General features: G+C 49.2%; 1 protein-coding gene across 2 annotated transcripts in view; it reads right to left on the bottom strand.

Annotated features, from left to right (window-relative positions):
* Positions 1–6,192, bottom strand: part of SMNDC1 (survival motor neuron domain containing 1) — a 45,228-nt gene extending 39,036 nt beyond the window's left edge. Inside the window, exons 1-2 of one of the 2 annotated variants that reach the window (XM_082269188.1) lie at positions 6,064–6,096; positions 461–630 (exon numbers count right to left, since the gene is read on the bottom strand). The gene's annotated coding sequence lies outside the window, so the exon portion shown is untranslated. Of the gene's footprint in view, positions 1–460; positions 631–6,063 lie in introns of both variants that reach the window. The other variant, XM_082269187.1, reaches the window with a different exon arrangement.
* Positions 6,193–21,801: the final 15,609 nt, after the last annotated feature.

Genomic DNA, 21,801 nt, shown 5'->3' on the forward strand with positions numbered 1-21,801 from the left:
GAGTACACACCTTTTATCACCACCCTTTGGTCATGCCCCTGTAACCAGTTTTCTATCCAGGTACGTACCTTGTGGTCTAGGTGTTTAGGAGGACTGTATTGAATGCTTTTGCAAAATCCTGATACACGACATCCACAGGCCTTCCTTTATCTAGATGACAGTTCACTTCCTTGTAGAATGCTAGCAGATTGGTTTGGTAAGAATGATCTTTCATAAATCCATGTTGATTATGACTAATGATAGGGTTTTCATGTTCAAATTCTTGGATATAATCCCCTTATCATCCCTTCCAATAGTTTACATACTATCGATGTTAGACTGACTGGTGTCTGTAGTTTCCAGGTATACGTCTTTGCCCTTTTATAAAGATTAGTACCACGTTGGCTTTTTGTCAATCCGCTGGTACCACTCCTGTCAGTATGCTGTCCATAAAAGTTAGGAATAATGTTCTGGCTATTACCTGGCTAAGTTCTTTGAGGACTCTTGGGTGTAAGCCATCTGGTCCTGGTGATTTATTTGCATTCAGTTTTTCAAGTCTTTTTCGGACACCGGTTCTGTTAGCCACAAGGGTACATTCGTTACTAACGATCCAGTCTTGATTACTATACCCCTCCTTCTCCTTTGTAAAAACTGAGGAGAAGAATGCATTTAGTACAGTTGCTTGTCCTTATCATTTGTAACCAACTTCCCCTGATCATTTTTTATGGGGCCAATATGTTCTGACCTCATTTTCAATTCTTACTATTAATCTATTTATACATTTTTATTTTATTTTTTTACCCTCCTCTGCCATGTGCCTCTCGTAGTCTGTTTGTGCTCTTACACTTCTTGTTGCAATCCTTGTAGTGTTGGAATGCTGAAAATGACCCTTCGGCCTTATATTTTTTAAGAGCCTTTTCTTTTAAACCTGTTTTCATTAAAGTTTACCCAACCAGGTTTACCCTTAGCTCTTTTATATTTATTGTCCATTGGAATGGACTGGCTAATACTCTTATTTAATATGTCCTTAAAGCACTCCCATTTTCTCTTAGAGCTCAAAGTTTCTAGAATCTGATCACAATCTATAGCAGTTAGCTCTTGTAATTTAGAGTTTTTGCCCTACCCTCCTTTTACTCGGTGTGTAATTACCCTGTGATCACGGTTTCCTATCCGGTCCCGTAATTCCACATGTGCCATTAGATCTGGGTTATCTGTAATTAGTAGATCTAGCAGAGCACTATTTCTAGTCGGGGCATTTACCAATTGGCTCATAAAGTTGTCCTGCAACACATTTAAGAAACAGCGAGCCTTAAATGAGTGAGCAGTTCCTTCTGCCCATATTTGAAATCCCCCATTATAACATTGCCCTGCCTTGCCACCATTCCTAAATGTAACAAAAAGGTCAGACTCCTCTTCATCCTTCAAGACATAGGGCCTTTTACATACGCCCCCCGGTGGACCTTGTCGGAAAGTGAACTCCCGCATGCATGCATGGGAGAGACATCATCGCAGCTCTGGCCACTCACAGTGCCGGAGCCGCCGAGGGAACACAACAGCTCCCTTAGTGGTGTCCAGGTGACCGTGTGGGGGCTTCGTTCTAATGTAAGCATTTCATAATGTGCTAGTATGCGATGAATATTAGCACATTATGCCATTGTCTTGCAGGGTTTTTTGTACTCAGGGGATACTACCGCTTTAATTTCTAGCATTTGTGTACATTCCTTTTCGTTTTTCATGAGCACATCATTTTCCTTAGTTGTTCTGAAACTGCAATTGCGTTCTGTCAACCTACTCATCTTTGGTTTCGGTATTCTGGTTATATTACAATTAATGCACCTAATAGTAGCCTCTGACCTTCGCTCACTACTGGCTATCTCTTTCTTTGACCCCCCCCCCAGTTTTTAAGCCATCTTCTCCCCCAACATAGCGCACCCTCCCCATTTTGGTACAGTCTGTCCCTGCTATAAAGCTGCTAACGGACCGAAAAGTCAGCCCAGTTCTACAGGATACCAAAATCCTTCTTCCTGCACCAGTTACCTGGCCTCTTAAGTACTCTAAGCTCCTGATATTTCTCTAGTGTGGCTTGAGGTACAGGTAGCATTTCTGAGCTGCATTTCTTTTTCTTCAATATAGGTCCCTGAAATAATTTTGTAGGATGCTCCACCTTCCTCTATTTTTGTCCTTAGTACCAATATGTACCATGACAGCTGGGTCATCCCCAGCATCACCCAACAATCTGTCAACACGATCTGCGATGTGCCAAACAACATACTGTTCAGTGATGACAGTCTTTGTGGCAGACTGCCCTCTAATAATTGAATCCCCTACCACCAGTCTCTGCCTATCCTTTTCTTTTATCCTTGCCCCCGCCCTCACTAGAGGAGTGGTTCTCGAGGCAGGTAGGCGAGTCACTCTGCTCCAGCAAGGTCACTTCTTGATCGATATCCCCACCATCATGCAACCGGGCATATTTATTGGGATGGGTTAGCTCAGGACTGACTTCCCCAACACTTTGCCTTCTACCCAGTTTGTCACCCAACAACTCTGGTGCCTGCACCTCTATATTTCCACCCACCTCTGTACTGGCCCCTGCCAGCACCTGACAAGTATGGTCCAAACTCGATTTCAGGTTGGTGATGCTTCACAGTTTTGCCAGTTGCTTCCTTAGATTCAGGACCTGGGTTTACAAGGAAACAACCTGCTCACATTATGTGCAGCAGTATTCGCTCTTGAATAAGCCAAGAGCGATATAGGGCACCGCCCGTACCTTCCGAACAGTGCTCGCTTGCTACCCAAAAATAGAAAAAAATTAATGTATTAAAGAAGGGGGAAGGGTTAGGATGTATTGATGTATTAAAGTGTAATTCCACTTAAAATCTAACGGAGCTAAAATCTACTCCCACCCCCAATTCTAAGCCTATTTTGTCTACCCGGTAAAAGAAAAGATGTCTATACTTACCTATTCTTAAGTTGCTCCAGTCCGGTCATGTGATCTCCCAAGCGAGGACTTCAGAGTAGAGGAGAGAAAAGTGACAACTGCAGAGCATGGATGATGACATCACCCATAGACTTACTATGGAGCAGCCGTTGACGGCTGTCCCTCCTCTACACTGAAACCATCACTAGGATCCAATCATGTGACTGGATCGAAGCGACTTCAGAATAGGTAAGTATAGGCAAGCTTTCCGTTAACAGGGTCGATAGAATAGGCTTAGAATGGGGGTGGGAGTCGATTTTAGCTTAGTTAGGGATTGACTGGAATTACATTTTTAAATTTAAGTGATTAGATTGTAAGCTCTAAGAAGCAGCGCACTCTGATTTCTCTGTATTGTCTGCCCTAACATTGTAAAGCGCTGCGCAAACTGTTGGCACTATATAAATCCTGTATAATAATATAATAAGTGAAGGTCTGTTTAAAAGAGATCCTATCAAGTCACTAAAAATAAATAATTAAAAACACGACTTCCCTAGAAGAGAACCTCGCCTCTCTGGCAGCCCATACTCCTACCTCCTGTCTATTTCCTCACCCGACTCCTCAGCATTTGACACTTCTGGGAGTGTCAGATGCCTGTGTCCCATAGTGAGTTAGGGGTCAGAAAAAGGAACAGCCCTGCACCCTGGTAACTGTCATGTGGGTTACAGGATGAGGTGGGGAACAAGTGAGGGACGTCAATAAAGTTTTACCCCCCACCACCAGCCATTTCTTATGATGCCCGTTCAGCAATTCCAGCTGGTGCATTCCCCTCTGGGTGGCTGCTTTTTATAACTGAAGGCTGCTTTATTTGGCAATTGAATGGACTTCATCATTTGGCAATTCAGGGCAACACTTTCCAATAACCCACCCTATCAGCAAGGTATATTCATCCGAGTTCCTTTGCCAGCTGCCCGCAAGAGTAACCCTTGGAATCAGAAGTTACACAGGTTAATGTCACTGCCCCCAACCACTTGGCAGTGTTCAGGCCTGGCGATTGGCTGCTCAGGCACAAGCACAGTCCAAAGCTAACCGGAATAGGGAAGCTTGGCTCCATTACCTCAACAGAGTGAGGGCTCTTGATGGCACAGGGAGGGAACAAGAGGTACAGATGGGGGGGGGGAGTATAGCTTTGTGGGCCAGCTATCAGGATACAGCACTATCCATGGGGACAGTCCATAGCAGGGATAGGCATCCTACAAGTCTCATGAGGCAGAGGCCTGACGGGATTTTGTAGTTTCAGCTCAGCTGTAGTGCCAAGGTTGCCCACCCCTGGTCTATAGAGTAGAATATAGGAAGGGATCCGACGGCCGAGGGAGAACACGGGGGATCTGGCCGCCGAGGGAGAACACGGGGGATCTGGCCGCCGAGGGAGAACACGGGGGATCTGGCGGCCCAGGGAGAACACGGGGGATCTGGCGGCCCAGGGAGAACACGGGGGATCTGGCGGCCCAGGGAGAACACGGGGGATCTGGCGGCCCAGGGAGAACACGGGGGATCTGGCGGCCCAGGGAGAACACGGGGGATCTGGCGGCCCAGGGAGAACACGGGGGATCTGGCGGCCCAGGGAGAACACGGGGGATCTGGCGGCCCAGGGAGAACACGGGGGATCTGGCGGCCCAGGGAGAACACGGGGGATCTGACGGCCCAGGGAGAACACGGGGGATCTGACGGCCCAGGGAGAACACGGGGGATCTGACGGCCCAGGGAGAACACGGGGGATCTGACGGCCCAGGGAGAACACGGGGGATCTGACGGCCCAGGGAGAACACGGGGGATCTGGCCACCGAGGGAGAACACGGGGGATCTATTGGAGGAGGGATAGCACGGGGGATCTATTGGAGGAGGGATAGCACGGGGGATCTATTGGAGGAGGGATAGCACGGGGGATCTATTGGAGGAGGGATAGCACGGGGATCTATTGGAGGAGGGATAACACGGGGTATTTATTGGCGGAGGGATAACACGGGGGATCTCTTGGCGGAGGGATAGCACGGGGGATCTCTTGGCGGAGGGATAGCACTGGGGATCTCTTGGCGGAGGGATAGCACGGGGGATCTCTTGGCGGAGGGATAGCACTGGGGATCTCTTGGCGGAGGGATAGCACGGGGGATCTCTTGGCGGAGGGATAGCACGGGGGATCTCTTGGCGGAGGGATAGCACGGGGGATCTCTTGGCGGAGGGATAGCACGGGGGATCTCTTGGCGGAGGGATAGCACGGGGGATCTCTTGGCGGAGGGATAGCACGGGGGATCTACTGGCGGAGGGATAGCACGGGGGATCTACTGGCGGAGGGATAGCACGGGGGATCTACTGGCGGAGGGATAGCACGGGGGATCTACTGGCGGAGGGATAGCACGGGGGATCTACTGGCGGAGGGATAGCACGGGGGATCTACTGGCGAAGGGATAGCACGGGGGATCTCTTGGCGGAGGGATAGCACGGGGGATCTCTTGGCGGAGGGATAGCACGGGGGATCTCTTGGCGGAGGGATAGCACGGGGGATCTCTTGGCGGAGGGATAGCACGGGGGATCTACTGGCGGAGGGATAGCACGGGGGATCTACTGGCGGAGGGATAGCACGGGGGATCTACTGGCGGAGGGATAGCACGGGGGATCTACTGGCGGAGGGATAGCACGGGGGATCTACTGGCGGAGGGATAGCACGGGGGATCTCCTGGCGGAGGGATAGCACGGGGGATCTACTGGCGGAGGGATAGCACGGGGGATCTACTGGCGGAGGGATAGCACGGGGGATCTACTGGCGGAGGGATAGCACGGGGGATCTACTGGCGGAGGGATAGCACGGGGGATCTACTGGCGGAGGGATAGCATGGGGGATCCTAGGTCAGATAACCCCGTATATTGGGAAGTCCCCCTATAATAAAGGAAATGAGGCGGCGGAGGGATATGGTAACATGGCAGTAAGTCACAGGCGGAGGGATATCAGTCAGGCCGGCTCTGTACCGGCGGCGGTAATCCGTATAGGTATAGGAAGACTCATAGGCCGCACGGGAAGATGAGCTCTCGCTGTCCGCACCGCCTTCCACACAAAGCCACCTACACTTCCCGGGACACACACACCTTTCCCTCATCCCCTCACACACACTCACCGTCCCCGGAGCGCCTCTTTCCTCCACACTCAGAAACCCGTACTCTCTTCTCGCGATAACTCCCGATCTCGCGAGTCTGGGGAGGAGTCACTAGTGAGGTGACGTCACTCGGGGGACTATTGCCATGGTCACAGAAATGCGGCCTCCTACTACAAAGCGGATGGGAAATTACAAAGTGTTGCACAGTACACACGCCATTGCTCTGTCTATAAAGGAGAACATACATATAGTTGCACACATTCCCTTGCCCTGCCCATAGAAAGCCTAACATGATGCACACATTCTATTCCCCGGCCTATAGTAAGGGGTGAGGGGAAAGTGTACATACTTCAATGCCCAATTTATAGTGAGGGGAAGATATAAAGTGCTGCACACACTCCATTGCACAGCGAAGGGAATATACCAGGTCTGCTCAGAAAAAAATCCTGCCATTATTTACCACTTCAGCTCTGGAAGGTTTTACCCCCCTTCCTGACCAGGCCATTTAACCACTTTACCATTGGAGGATTTTGCTGTCTTACGTCTGGGCCACTTTTTGCGATTCGGCGCTGTGCGAATTTAACGGACATTTGCGCGGTCGTGCGACGCCATACCCAAACTAAATTTACGTCCTTTTTTTCCCCACGAATAGAGCTTTCTTTTGGTGGTATTTCATCACCTGTGCGATTTTTACTTTTTGCGCTATAAACAAAAAAAGAGCGACAATTTTGAAAAAATAACAATATTTTTCACATTTTTTATATGAAATTCCCCCCCAAAAAATGTAAAAATCAAAATGTTTTAACATTTTTGGCCAATTTGTTTTCTGCTACCTATTTTTTGTAAAAAAAAAATCGCAATAAGCGTATTTTGATTGGTTTTCGCAAAAGTTATTGCGTTTACTAACTAAGGGAAAGATTTTTGGTGTTTTTTTTTTTTTAACGAGTAATGGCGGCGATCTGCGATTTATTTTTTTTGCGGGACTGCGACATTGCGGCAGACAGATCGGACCCTTGACTGACATTTTTGACACTTTTGGGGGTACCAGTGACATTACTGCAGTAATCAGTGCTATACATATGCACTGTTACTGTAAAAATGACACTGGCAGTGAAGGGGTTAATTTTTATTGGTGTTCAAGGGGTTAATGTATGCCTGGTGCTTACTGACATGTGTGGGGGGAGGGGACTGAGTGACACAGGCACAGATCGCATGTTCAGCTATGCTGAACCCTGAAATCTGTCACTGCCTGTCACTTAGGAGATCCGCCTGCTTTGTTTACACAAGCGGGCGGATCTACAAACTCGATTCCCCGACGATCAGGGAAGAGCGGCGGTGATCACCGCTGCTCCTCCCCTGGCCCGACTCCCGCTGTGACTGAATACAGCGGGAGCGCGCCGCCCACAAGGGGAGGAGTCCAGCGACGTAGGTCTACGCCGCTTTACGATAAATAACCACTTTGCCGCAGTACAGTCAACGTGACTGGTCGACATGTGGTTAAGACCGGAAGATTTTCCCCCCTTAATGACCAGGCCCTATTTTGCGATTCGGCACTGCGTTACTTTAACAGACAATTGTGCGGTCGTACGACACTTTACCCAAATAAAATTCATGTCCTTTTTTCCCCACAAACAGAGCTTTCTTTTGGTGGTATTCCATTACCTGTGCGATTTTTATTTTTTGTGCCATAAGCAAAAAAAAGCGTCAATTTTGAGAAAAAAAAAAACAAACAATATTTTTCACATTCTGCTATATGACATTCTCAAAAAAAAAAAAAATTTAAAAATCAATATTTTTTAACATTCTAGGCCAATTTGTTTTCTGCTACATATTTTTGGTAAAAAAAAAAAATTGCAATAAGCGTATTTTGATTGGTTTGCGCAAAAGTTATTGCGTCTACTAACTAGGGGAAAGATTTATGTAATTTTTGTTACTAGTAATGGTGGCGATCTGCAATTTTTAGCGGGACTGCGACATTGCGGCGGACAGATCGGACCCCTTACTGACATTTTTGACGCTTTAGGGGTACCTGTGACATTACTACAGTAATCAGTGCTATATATATGCACTGTTACTGTAATATTGCCATTGGCAGGGAAGGGGTTAATTCTGTTGGTGATCAAGGGGTGAACCCAGGGGAGTGATTCTAACTGTGGGGGGTTGGGCTTGTGAGAATGATCACAGAGACATGCGATCCTATATAGCAGGATCACATGGTCTCTGTGATCATTGCAGGCAGAAGGACTGACAGCTGTGTTTACATCAGCCGACCGTCCTTCTCTGTCAGCAGAGGCGCGCTTCCGACCCTGCTCATCAGAGGGGAGAGATCGAGAGTGTCAGGCGGCAATTGGAGCCTCCTGACACGCGCAAGCTTCCCCGCTGACGATCGGGGGGTGGAAGCACGCCGCCGGCAGCTCGCACTCGCCCCCTAGCTGCCTGCGCTCGACCAACATAGAGCTACGTCGTTTTGCCCAGGAGCGGCTGCCTGCCGCGGTAAATCTGCGGCGGGCAGTCGTAAAGTGGTTAATGCTATGCGACCCAAAAAAAAAATGGTGATTGTTGCAATTTTTCATGTCACACGGTATTTGCGCAGTGTTTTTTCAAACGCAATTTTTGGGGAAAAAATAAATTTTACGAATTTCTTAAAAAAAACAATATATACCCCATTTTTTTGTAAAATGTGAAAGATGATGTTACACCGAGTAAATAGATACCTAAGATATCACACTTTAAAACTGCGCACGCTGGTGGAATGGCGACAAACTACAGTACTTAACCACTTCTGGACCGGAAGGTTTTACCCCCAAATGACTAGACCATTTTTTGCGCTTCGGCACTGCGGTATTTTAACTGACAATTGTGCAGTCGTGTGACCTCTCAAATGCGCTTCTGGAAGAACGATCAAACATTCCCATTACTAAACCTTGTGGGCAGCCTTCCCAGAAGAGTTGAAGTTGTTATAGCTGCAAAGGGTGGGCCAACTCAATATTGAACCCTACGGCCTAAGACTGGGATGCCATTAAAGTTCATGTGTGTGTAAAGGCAGGCGTCCCAATACTTTTGGAAATATAGTGTAGATACGTTTTGCGGTCGACAAGTGGTTATTATATAAATAAAAAAACAAAAAAACAATGATTTTTACTTTTAAAATATGTTGTATTCTGCTTCCTCTTTGGTAAAAAAAAAGTGTATATTGATTGGTGTGTGTGAAAGTTATAGCGCCTACAAACTATGGGATATATACTGGAATATTTATGTATTTTTTTATACTAGTAATGGCGATCAGTGACTTATAGAGGGACTGCGATGGTGTGGCATTCAATCGGACACTCACTGACGCTGGGGGGAACTAACTACAATATCTCACAAAAGTAGGTACACCCCTCAGATTTTTGTAAATATTTTATTCTATCTTTTCATGTGACAACACTGAAGAAATGACACTTTGCTACAATGTAAAGTAGTGAGTGTACAGCTTGTATAACAGTGTAAATTTGCTGTCCCCTCAAAATAACTCAACACACAGCCATTAATGTCTAAACTGCTGGCAACAAAAGTGAGTACACCCCTAAGTGAAAATGTCACACATGGGCCCAATTAGCCATTTTCCCTCCCCGGTGTCATGTGACTCCTTAGTGTTACAAGGTCTCAGGTGTGAATGGGGAGCAGGTGTGTTAAATTTGGTGTTATCAATCTCACTCTCTCATACTGGTCACTGGAAGTTCAACATGGCACCTCATGGCAAAGAACTCTCTGAGGATCTGAAAAAAAAGAATTGTTGCTCTACATAAAGATGGCCTAGGCCAGGGATCCTCAAACTATGGCCCTCCAGCTGTTCAGGAACTACAATTCCCATCATGCCTAGTCATGTCTGTGAATGTCAGAGTTTCACAATGCCTCATGGGATGTGTAGTTCCGCAACAGCTGGAGGGCCGTAGTTTGAGGATCCCTGGCCTAGGCTATAAGAAGATTGCAAAGACCCTAAAACTGAGCTGCAGCACGGTGGCCAAGACCATACAGCGGTTTACCAGGACAGGTTCCACTCAGAACTGGCCTAACCATGGTCAACCAAAGATGTTGAGTACATGTGCTCAGCGTCACATTCAGAGGTTGTCTTTGGGAAAAAGACGTATGTGTGCTGCCAGCATTGCTGCAGAGGTTGAAGGGGTGGGGGGTCAGCCTGTCAGTGCACAGACCATACGCCGCACACTGCATCAAATTGGTCTGCATGGCTGTTGTTCCAGAAGGAAGCCTCTTCTAAAGATGATGCACAAGAAAGCCCGCAAACAGTTTGCTGAAGACAACCAGACTAAGGACATGGATTACTGGAACCATGTCCTGTGGTCTGATGACACCAAGATAAACTTATTTGGTTCAGATGGTGTCAAGCGTGTGTGGCGGCAACCAGGTGAGGAGTACAAAGACAAGTGTGTCTTGCTTACAGTCAAGCATGGTGGTGGGTGGTGGGAGTGTCAGTGTCATGGTCTGGGGTCAGTGCTGCCTGCATGGTCAGTGCTGCCTGCACTGGGGAGATACAGTTCATTGAGGGAACCATGAATGCCAACATGTACTGTGACATACTGAAGCATAGCATGATCCCCTCCTTTCGGAGACTGGGCCGCATTGCAGTATTCCAACATGATAATGACCCCAAAAACACCTCCAAGGTGACCACTTCCTTGCTAAAGAAGCTGAGGGTAAAGGTGATGGACTAGCCAAGCATGTCTCCAAACCGAAACCCTATTGAGCATCTGTGGGGCATCCTCAAATGGAAGGTGGAGGAGCGCAAGGTCTCTAACATCCACCAGCTCTGTGATGTAGTCATGGAGAAGTGGAAGAGGATCCAGTGGCAACCTGTGAAGCTCTGGTGAACTCCATGCCCAAAAGGGTTAAGGCAGTGCTGGAAAAATAATGGTGGGCACACAAAATATTGACACTTTGGGCACAATTTGGACATTTTACCTTAGGGGTGTACTCACTTTTGTTGCCAGCGGTGTAGACAGTAATGGCTGTGTGTTGAGTTATTTGGAGGGGACAGCAAATTTACACTGTTATACAAGCTGTACACTCACTACTTTACATTGTAGCAAAGTGTCATTTCTTCAGTGTTGTCACATGAAAAGATAAAATAAAATATTTACAAAAATGTGAGGGGTGTACTCACTTTTGTGAGATACTGTAAGTGCTATACACACGCAAATGGTGACTGTAAGTGTAGCACCCTCTAGCTAGTGTGCTAGGTGTAAATAGGTTTTGTTAGTGTAGGCAAATTAGTTTGGCTGAGAGTCAGGCCTGGGTTTAATCTGGGTCAGAGTTGAGTGACTCAGGGAAGCTGGATGACTCAGCAAACAGCATCTCCTGTGAATCCCCGTTTTCCGGAACCTTGGAGAAGCTTCCAGATGCAGTGGATGCAGGCTAGGAGAGGCTGTTTGGAATATTTATGAGGGCCTCAGCCAATCCCCAGCAGAAAGGGGTTGGAAGGGGGCAGGCCACTTCATAAATAGCCATGAGTAATGCTAGCAGGGGAAGTTGGGTGTAATATGGGGATGGAGTGCTGAGGAGGCTGTTTAAAGAAATTACCTGCATGCTGGCCTTATTTTCAAGAAAAGGCGATCCCTGTGAGCTAATCTCCCACATGTGGTGGACTCAGCGGGCACTTTCTAAAGATGGAGGAAATGTTAAAGGCCCTGCTACAGGCCAATGCAGCTCAGCGGGAAACCAACTGCCAAATCGTAGAGGCTGCTACAGCACAACAGGCGGCCCAGAAGGAGATAAAACGGCAGTTCGCAGAGGCTCTGCTGGAGTTGAAAAAAGGGTTTGCATCTCTTCTGCCAGCTGAACCAAAATTGGTACGTGCCTCGTATCACCTGCAGAAGATGATACTGGCCGATGATGTTGAAGCATACCTGGCGACTTTTGAGAGTGTCACTGTCCGTGAAGGCTGGCCAAATGAACAGTGGGTGGGTCTGTTGGCCCTGTTTCTGACCGGAGAACCACAAAAAGCGTATTTTGACCTGGACACGGATAAGGCCCAGGACTATGAGACTCTGAAGATGGAGATACTCGCACGCTTGGGTGTCACCATGGCAGTCCGGGCCCAGCGCGTGCATTAGTGGATCTATTCCAGCAGCAAGCCACCCCGATAGTACAGGTCGAACTCAAATGTTCGACCTGTACTATCGGGGTCATTTGCATCCATGGGGACACTCAGGTCTACCAGACAGCGGTGGTTGAGGTTTATACCCATTGGGGCAGTATGACCCATTCAGTGGGTGTGGTGCCTTCACTGTTTCATGAAGCTTTAGTGGGGAGGGATTTCCCCCATTTTTGGAGGTTGTGGGAGAGCAAGGGGAGGCTGGTGGATAGAGCTCCCCCTGCTCCAGAAGCACAAGAACTCTCCCCGGATCCTTTTTTGCCCAAGGGAAGGAAAGACTGTTGGGGAAATTGAGGGAGCTGATGATCCTCTTCCTTTCCCTGTCATGACTGGGGAGCCGGAGGACCTGGAAGCTAGCTCCCAGCCCGAGGGTAACGCCCAGGAGGACATTTCTGGCCCTGACAATGAAAGTAGGCAGAATGTGGTACCTGACTTAGAGGTCAGGAGAGAGGATTTCTGTACCGTGCAACTGCAAGATGTCACCTTCCTTGGAGCCAGAGAAAACGTTAAGATGGTGGATGGGGAACCAGTAGATCCTCACTGGGGGGTGTCTTTTCCCTACATGGCCATTAAAAACAATTTACTGTATCAGGTGGTAAAATGTGGAGAGGATGAGGTTGAACAGCTACTGGTTCCCAAACCCGTCCGCAGGGGGATCCTAGACCTGGCCCATGGTCATGTAATGGGGGGACATCTCTGTATCGAAAAGACCAGGGAGAGAATCACCCAGAGATTTTTCTTGCCCAGGTTGCATGCCAGTGGCGGCCTGTGCATAGGGGGCGCAGGGGCGGCGCCCCCCCCCCCCAAAAAAAAAAAGAAGAAAAAAAAAAGATTAAAAAAAGAAAACAAAATTTCCAATTTTTTTGTCCACTAGGGGCACTGGACCTAGTGGTGGATATGGGGGGGGGGGGGTTTGCCACCCACGTGAGGGAGACAGAGATGACGATTGGCGGCCTTCTGGGGGGTCATCAGGGCGCAGAGCAATGCGCCCCGACACTCCCCACTATACAGATGTCCTGGCTGTGATTGGTCCAGACTCCAGCCTGGACCAATCACACAGGAGGACACCCCGGGACCTGGTGACGTGACGCGTGGGGGCGGTGCGTGTGCCAGTCACTCACCGTCCCGGCGTCACGTGACCACCTTCACGCCCGGAGACTGCGAGAGCTGCGCTTGCCGCCCACCGTCAGAGCTAAGAGGAGCAGCGGCGTGGTCGGTCAAGAGTCTTCAGCAGCAGCAGCACACAGCAGCAGTCGGTCCGGTCGAGGAGTAAGCCAGCCCGAGCCAGCCCAAGAGCAGGTAAGTGAATGATTGAACTGAAGCAGCCGCCTCCGTCTCTCTCACCCAGCCGGCCGGCCCTACCATAGGCTCCCTGACATCCCCTCACTGTCCGCTCCACTCAGCGGTATGAGATCTTAGACACCGCGGCTTGGATTCCTCAGGTAAATAGAAGCTATCTAATTTCTTCCCTAATCCCTATCATGAATAAGGGACAGGACTCCAACACAATGGTGGTGGGACTCCGGGAGACACTTGGCCGCGCCGATTGCCGGACCTCTAGTGCCTGCCTGCATTTTTAGCTTGGTTAGACACATGTAGCAGCTGCAGATTCTCAGGTCTCTGATCATTCCGATTCTAGACCCTCATCATCTTTGACCAGGATCCCAGCACAGTCAGGATCCCGCACAGAATTGGGGGATGAGTCTGTAATGGAGAGGAGTCTGTGATTGGGGGGGGGGATTTGTAAGGAGATGGTCTGTAAAGGGAGAAGTCTGTGGGGGGCAATCTGTGATGAGAGGAGTCTGATAGTGGGGGGGGATCTGTGATAGTGGGGAGATCTGTGATTGTGGGGGGGATCTGAGATGAGGGGGTCTGTGATAGTGTGGAGATCTGTGATTGTGGGGGGGATCTGTGATGAGGGGGTCTGTGATAGTGGGGAGATCTGTGATTGTGGGGGGGAACTGTGATGAGGGGGTCTGTGATAGTGGGGAGATCTGTGATTGTGGGGGGGGATCTGTGATGAGGGAGTCTGTGATGGGGGGGGGGATTTGTGATGAGGGGAGTCTTGACAGTGGGGGGGGGGGAATCTGTGATGAGGGGGTCTGTGGTAGTGGGGAGGATTTGTGATGAGGAGAGTCTTGACAGTGGTGGGGGGTATTTGTGATGAGGGGAGTCTGACAGTGGGGGGATCTGTAATGAGAGGAGTCTGACTGTGGGGGGGGATCTGTGATGAGGGGAGTCTGTGATGGGGAGGGATCTGTGATGAGGGGAGTCTGTAATAGTGGGGGGATCTGTGATGAGTGGGGGTGGGGGGTGGGGGACTGTGATGGAGTGTCTATGATGAGGGGGGGATCTGTGATGAGGGGGGGTCTGAGGTAGGGGGGATCTGTGTTAGGGGGTGGATATGTGATGGAGAGGGATCTGTGATTGGGGGGGATAGTGGAGGGGATTTGTGAAGAGGGGAGTCTTGACAGTGGGAGGGGGGGGGGTCTTTGATGACGGGAGTCTGACTGTGGGGGGAATCTGTGATGAGGGGAGTCTGTGGTAGTGGGGGGGGGATTTGTGATGAGGAGTCTGACTGTGGGGGGGACCTCAAAGTCACGCAATTTTTTACAGCGTTTTTTGCCGCGAAGCAATACATATTATATTGTTTTTTGCGCCCCCCCCCCCCCAAATTTTGAGCACCAGCTGCCACTGTTGCATACAGATGTCAGGGAGTACTGTGAATCATGCTCTGAGTGCCAAATGTCGGCACCATCGCCCCATTTTCACAGTCCCCTTGTCCCTCTACCAATCATCGAGGTTCCTTTTGAGAGCATTGGCATGGACCTGGTGGGGCTGGTAGTGAAGTCTGCCCGGGGTTACCAGCATATTCTGGTAATCCTCGACAATGCAACTCGCTATCCTGAGGTTATACCCTTGCGTAACACCTCTGCTAAGGCCATCGCCAAGGAGTTAGTCCAGTTGTTTATTTGAGTGGGAATCCCAAAAGAGCTTTTAACCGATCAGGGCACCCCATTTATGTCCAGGGTTATCAAGGAACTGTGTAGATTATACAAAATCTCCCATCTCCGTACCTCTGTATACCACCCCCAAACGGATGGTCTGGTCAAAAGATTTAATAAAACTTTGAAAAGTATGTTAAAAAAGTGGTTGACAAAGATGGGAGAAACTGGGATTTTTTGCTGCCATATCTTATGTTTGCCATACGAGAGGTTCCGCAAGCATCCAAAGGCTATTCTCCCTTTGAGCTCTTGTATGGTAGACATCCCAGGGGGCTGCTAGATGTCGCCAAGGAAACCTGGGAAGGTGAGGCCACCCCATATAGAAGCATCATAGAGCCTATCTCCTTGATGTAGGATAGAATTGCAGCTGTCCTGCCCCTGGTGCGAGAACATATGGAGTGAGCCCAGGAGGCCGAGAGGAGGGTCTATGATCGGAGGGCCAAAGTCCGTACTTTTAGCCCCGGGGACAGAGTGTTGGTACTGGTTCCCACGGTTGAAAGTAAGTTCCTAGCCAAGTGGCAGGGTCCCTTTTGAAGTTATTGAAAGGGTAGGAGAGGTCAACTATAAAGTCTACCAACCAGGGAAAAGGAAACCGCAAAAAGTTTATTATGTGAATCTCTTAAAGCCCTGGAAGGACAGAGAAACTTTATTAGCCGCATCTCTGGCCCTAGCAGACCGAGTGCCGGTGACACCTGACAAAAATAGAGACTTTTTCACCCCATTACCTGGACTCAGTGGCGTAGCGTGGGTTGTCAGCACCCGGGGCAGGGCAAGTAATTTGCGCCCCCTAAGACCAGCGTGCCCCCTTTCAATGCAGAGTGACCAGCGTGCCCCCTTTCAATGCAGAGTGACCAGCGTGCCCCCTTTCAATGCAGAGTGACCAGCGTGCCCCCTTTCAATGCAAAGTGACCAGCGTGCCCCCTTTCAATGCAGAATGACCAGCGTGCCCCCTTTCAATGCAGAATGACCAGCGTGCCCCCTTTCAATGCAGAGTGACCAGCGTGCCCCCTTTCAATGCAGAATGACCAGCATGCCCCCTTTCAATGCAGAATGACCAGCATGCCCCCTTTCAATGCAGAGTGACCAGCATGCCCCCTTTCAATGCAGAATGACCAGCATGCCCCCTTTCAATGCAGAGTGACCAGCGTGCCCCCTTTCAATGCAGAGTGACCAGCGTGCCCCCTTTCAATGCAGAATGACCAGCATGCCCCCCTTCAATGCAGAGAGATCATCGTGCCCCCTTTCAATGCAGACAGACCAGCGCCAGGCTACTGACTCACTCGCTGCTAAACTGACTGAGCAGTGAGGAGAGGCGGGGCTTGGCCTGCAACGCCACCCCACCCTACACCAATGGACAGGTGAGGCACAGTCCAGCCCCGCCCCGACCCGCCATTTTAAGCCACAGGGCGGCCGCGCTGGACATCTCCCAGCCTAAAGATGGAGGCAGCCGCAGACAGTGTGTGAACTGTGTATGTCAAAGTCAGACAGACAGACAGAGTGACATTGCAGATGCGCCCCCCCCAGATGTTGCGCCCGGTGCGGCCGGCCCCCCCTGCACCCCCCACGCTACGCCACTGCCTGGACTGACCAACATGATCCAGCATTATATAGTGATGGAACCATGGTTTTTGCGTAAATTTAAAGCCATATAGAATCCCAGAGGCCAGGCGAGAGGCAGTCACAAAGGAAATCAAAAATATGTTAGAGTTGGACATGATAGAAGAGTCTCACAGTGAGTGGTCGAGTCCCATAATACTGGTCCCAAGACCTGATGGCACTATCAGGTTTTGTAACTATTTTAGGAAACTCAACAGTGTATCCAAGTTCGATGCATACCCGAACTAGGGTCAACGAACTCGTGGACAGGTTGGGACATACCCGCTATATAACAACCCTAGATCTAATGAAAGGCTATTGGCAAATACCCCTAACTGAATCGGCCAAGGAGAAGACTGCCTTTTCCACTCCTGACGGCTCGTTTCAATACAAGCGTATGCCTTTCGGTCTGCATGGGGCCCCTGCGTCCTTCCAGCGAATGATGCACAAAACTTTGAGACCACATCACTCGTGCGCAGCTGTTTATTTGGATGATGTGGTCATCCACAGCCCAGATTGGGACTCGCACCTGCCCCGAGTGCAAGCAGTAGTAGATTCCCTTAGGGAAGCAGGTCTCACGGCCAACCCAAAAAAGTGCGCCATAGGCCTGGAGGAGGCCAAATATCTTGGGTACGTTAGGGGTCGGGGACTGGTAAAGCCTCAGACTAATAAGATTGAGGCAATTCAAAAGTGGCCCCAACTGGTAAACAAGAAACATGTTCGGGCTATCCTAGGCATTACAGGGTATTACTGGTGGTTTATACCCAACTTTGACACCATTGCCGCCCCTCTGACTGACCTGACGAAGGGTAGAGGGTCGGTCATGGTCAAATAGAATCCTGAAGCGGAGGAGGCATATCAGAAGTTAAAGCAGGCCCTTTGTGTACTACTGTGCTGGTGACCCCGGACTTCACAAAGGAGTTTGTGGTACAGACTGACGCCTCCGAGATGGGCCTAGGTGCTGTACTATCCCAGAACAGAGGTGGTGAGGAGCTACCTGAGCTGAAAACTAAACAAGCATGAAAAAAAACGATGCTATTGTCGAGAAGGAGTACCTCACTATTAAATGAGCTTTGAACTCCCTGAAGTATTACTTGTTGGGGAGGTCATTTAAGTTGGTCACTGACCATGCTCCCCTAAAGGGGATGTGTGACAACAGGGAGAAAAATGGCTGCGTGACAAGATGGTTCCTGGCTCTACAGCCCTTTAAATTTACATTAGAGCATAGGCCAGGCAAACTCCAAAACAATGCGGATGCCCTCTCCCGCATGCACTGTATGCTTGGGTCAATCGCAGGCGCTTGAGCAGAGGGGGAGGATATGTGACGGTATGCGAGGGGAGGTAGTCAATAATCGGTATATTTCACCTCACATGCGTTCGGTAGTAAGAGACTGAACCGGAATCCGGCCCGGGGTTTTTTCAGCCTCTATGACAGGCTAGGTTCCGGTCCAGAGATTGTGGGTCCATGCTCAGGTGGACTTTAAATGAACAGGAAGAGAGCACAGGAGCTCTTTTTGGACTTTAAAAGAAAAGGTTTGCTTTACCATATGTTTTGTGGGCAGGGCCGGCGCTACCTATAGGCAAGGTAGGCGCTGGCCTAGAGCGCAAATCAGTCAGGGGCAGCGCTTAGTGGTGTTGCTACAGGCAGAGGCTCGCAAATTTGTGAGTGTGGTTGCCGCGGATCCCCCTCCTGCTTGCTCTCCCCACTAGCAAGGAAGGACTGTGCTGCCCTCTCCCCCCCCCCGAAGCCGCCGCTGTCAGAAGAGGGCTCTGTTTCCTGACCATTCTCCCTCCCTTTGTCAGCAGCGGGGGGCAGAATGGAGAGGATCGGAAAGGCTGTGGCGGTATCTTACGCTGTTCTGGCAGATGCCGCTCCCTAGAACACAGCAGCACGAGGAGGAGGAGGAGAGGCTCTTCTCCCCCCCCCCCCTCCTCCTTGAGCTGCTGTATTCTCGGGAGCGGCATCTGCCAGAACACCCACTCACAATCTGTTTTTTCTTCTCCTTCCTCTCCTATTGGCAAGAGGAAAAAAATAAAAAAGAAGCAGAGAGGATGGTGGGACATGTAGTCCCGAGGACTGGGGGAAACTGCAGCCCCCAGCATGCCCAGCTGAAGAGAAGGGACAGAGAGGGTGGCAAGTAGCACACTGCGGGTGGAAAGTGACACGTTGCATCTGGTGGCAGGCTGCGGGCGGCAAGTGACACACTGCATCTGGTGGCCAGCTTCAGGTGGCAATTGACACGCTGCATCTGGCAAGAAGGCAACAGTGGCAATTGACAGACTGCATCTGGCAGAATGCGACAATGGCAATTGACACGCTGCATCTGGCAGAAGGCAACAATGGCAATTGGCACGCTGCATCTGGCAGAAGGTGATAGTCGCAAGTGACACACTACATCTGGGGACCGGCAATGGTGGCAAGTAACACGCTGCATCTGGGGACAGGCAATGGTGGCAAGTGGCAGGCTGTATCTGGCAGCAGGCGACAATGGCAAGTGACACACTGCATCTGATGGCAGGCGACAGTGGCAAGTGACACACTGCATCTGGTGGCAGGTGATGGTGGCATGCTATATCTGGTGGCAAGTGACAAGCTGCATCTGGTGACAGGCGACGGTGGCACGCTGCATTATGGTGAGTTGAACTATTTTATTATATAATACAATGTAATTATAGAAATAATGTGCTTCAATCATCCTGACACTATATCAAGCCTGGTGTCGGGATGATTTAAGTGCTAACACCAGCCATTTGCCCTACAAATCACAGCTACCAAATTCCCCATCAACCTTAAAACTGCATCCCCCTCCAGTCCTTGGCAAAATTTTCTTCTACGAAATCAGTCCCCCGTGTCAAAAAGGTTGGGGACCGATGCTCTAAAGTGACATCACTACCTCCTAGCGCTCTATGATAGAGATAGCTACGCAGGAGGGAAAGGGGTGATGGATTCTTCCATCATCGGTGAGGGTTTTGAAATTATCTTTTTTGGGAAGGGGGGGGGGGTGTCCCTGATTGGCAGTTTGGAAATGTAGTCACCTTAACCACATAAGCCCCGGAAAATTTTACCCCCTTCCTGACCAGGGGGTATTTTGCGATTCGGCACTGCGTGACTTTAACGGACAATTGCACGGTCGTGCGACGCTGTACCTAAACGAATTTGACGTCCTTTTTTTCCCACAAACAGAGCTTTCTTTTGGTGGTATTTGATCACCTGTGCGATTTTTTGATCATGCGCTATAAACAAAAAAAGAGTGACAATTTTGCAAAAATAACAATATTTTTCACATTTTTTTATATGAAATTCCCCAAAAACAAAATGTAAAAATCAATTTTTTTTAAAATTTTTGGCCAATTTGTTTTCTGCTACCTATGTTTGGTAAAAAAAAATCGCAATAAGCATATTTTGATTGGTTTGCGCAAAAGTTATTGCGTTTACTAACTAAGGGAAAGATTTTTGTCATTTTTTTTTAACGAGTAATGGCTGGCGATCTGCGATTTTTTTTTTTTTGCGGGACTGCGACATTGCGGCGGACAGATCCAACCCTTGACTGACATTTTTGACACTTTTGGGGGTACCAGTGACATTACTACAGTAATCAGTGCTATACATATGCACTGTTACTGTAAAAATGACACTGGGACGGAAGGAGTTAACTTTATTGGAGAGGGAGGGGTTAAGTGTGTCCCTAGGGGCGTGTTTTTTACTGTCATTGGATGTGGCTGTTTGTGTAACAGCACAGATCTACGGTCCTACATAGCAGGACCGAGTGATCTGTGCTTTTACACAGGGGAGAGTGACAGGCGGCTTTGTTTACACTAGCCGCCTGCCTTTCTCCCTCTCTACCCGATGATCACGAGTGACCGGCAGACACGCACCGGCTTCTTCGGGTATGAGCGGGGGCGGGAGCGCGCCTCCGGCGGCGCGCGCTCGCCCCCTATTGGCTCTTAGGCTAGTGACGTACCAGTACGTCACTTTGCCTGGGAGGGGCTGACCGCCGCCGTATATAGTCGGGCGGCGGTCGGCAAGTGGTTAAGCTGATGGGCACTCATGTCTAGGTTTTTTGCTGTATACATGGGCAGGGCAAAGGAGGTGGTGCCAGGGGGCGGCAACTTGAGGTTACGCCTAGGCTAGGGTGTCAAAAATCCTTGCACCAGCCCTGTTTGTGGGTGATGGGGACAGACCCCACATCGTATAGTGAGGAAGTCTACTGTATAGTTTGGTGCCGGATGGCAAGGATTTACTTTACTGTTTTGTTGTTTTTTTTTTCATATTTGCAAAACCTCTGCTGAATAAAGCTGGACCCACCAGTCTTTAAAGAAATTACCTGAATGCTGGTCTTATTTTCCAGAAAAGGTGATTCATGTGAGCTAATCTCCCACTATATACTGTGTATATATATATATATGTACAGTATATATATATATATATATATATATAAATGTGTGTGTGATCCTGCACTTCCTTTTATCAGGTACGAGTGCACGCTGCCGCCGGCTCGCTCTCGCTGTGGTTCTACACAGGAGGTTCTGCGGTCCCGATGTTTGCCAACACCTGCTGATCGTTCTGTACACAGGCATAACATCGATCTGCCTATGTAAACAAGGCAGGTTGCCGTTCTGTCAGTACAGAAGGCATGGATCCTGTGTTCCTGTAGTGCCTTGCACTAGTAAAAGCACCTCCCCCACTACACTAAAACACCAGTTAGGCACACAGTTAACCCTTTGATCAGCACTGATATTAACCCGTTACCTGCCATTGTCGTTAGTACAGTGACTGCATATTTTTAGCACTGATCACTGGAATCATTTCAACGGTCCCCAAAAAAGTGTCAGTTAGTGTCCAATTTGTCCGCTGCAATATCGTAGTCCCACTATAAGAGACTACAGACTTACTAGGATAAATGGTCAGAGACTACAGACTCACTAGGATAAATGGTCATAGACTACAGACTTACTAGGATAAATGGTCAGACACTATAGACATACTAGAATAAATGGTCAGAG

This window comes from Pelophylax lessonae (assembly GCF_965119305.1).
Source record: "Pelophylax lessonae genome assembly, chromosome: 9".
Lineage (NCBI taxonomy): Eukaryota > Metazoa > Chordata > Amphibia > Anura > Ranidae > Pelophylax > Pelophylax lessonae.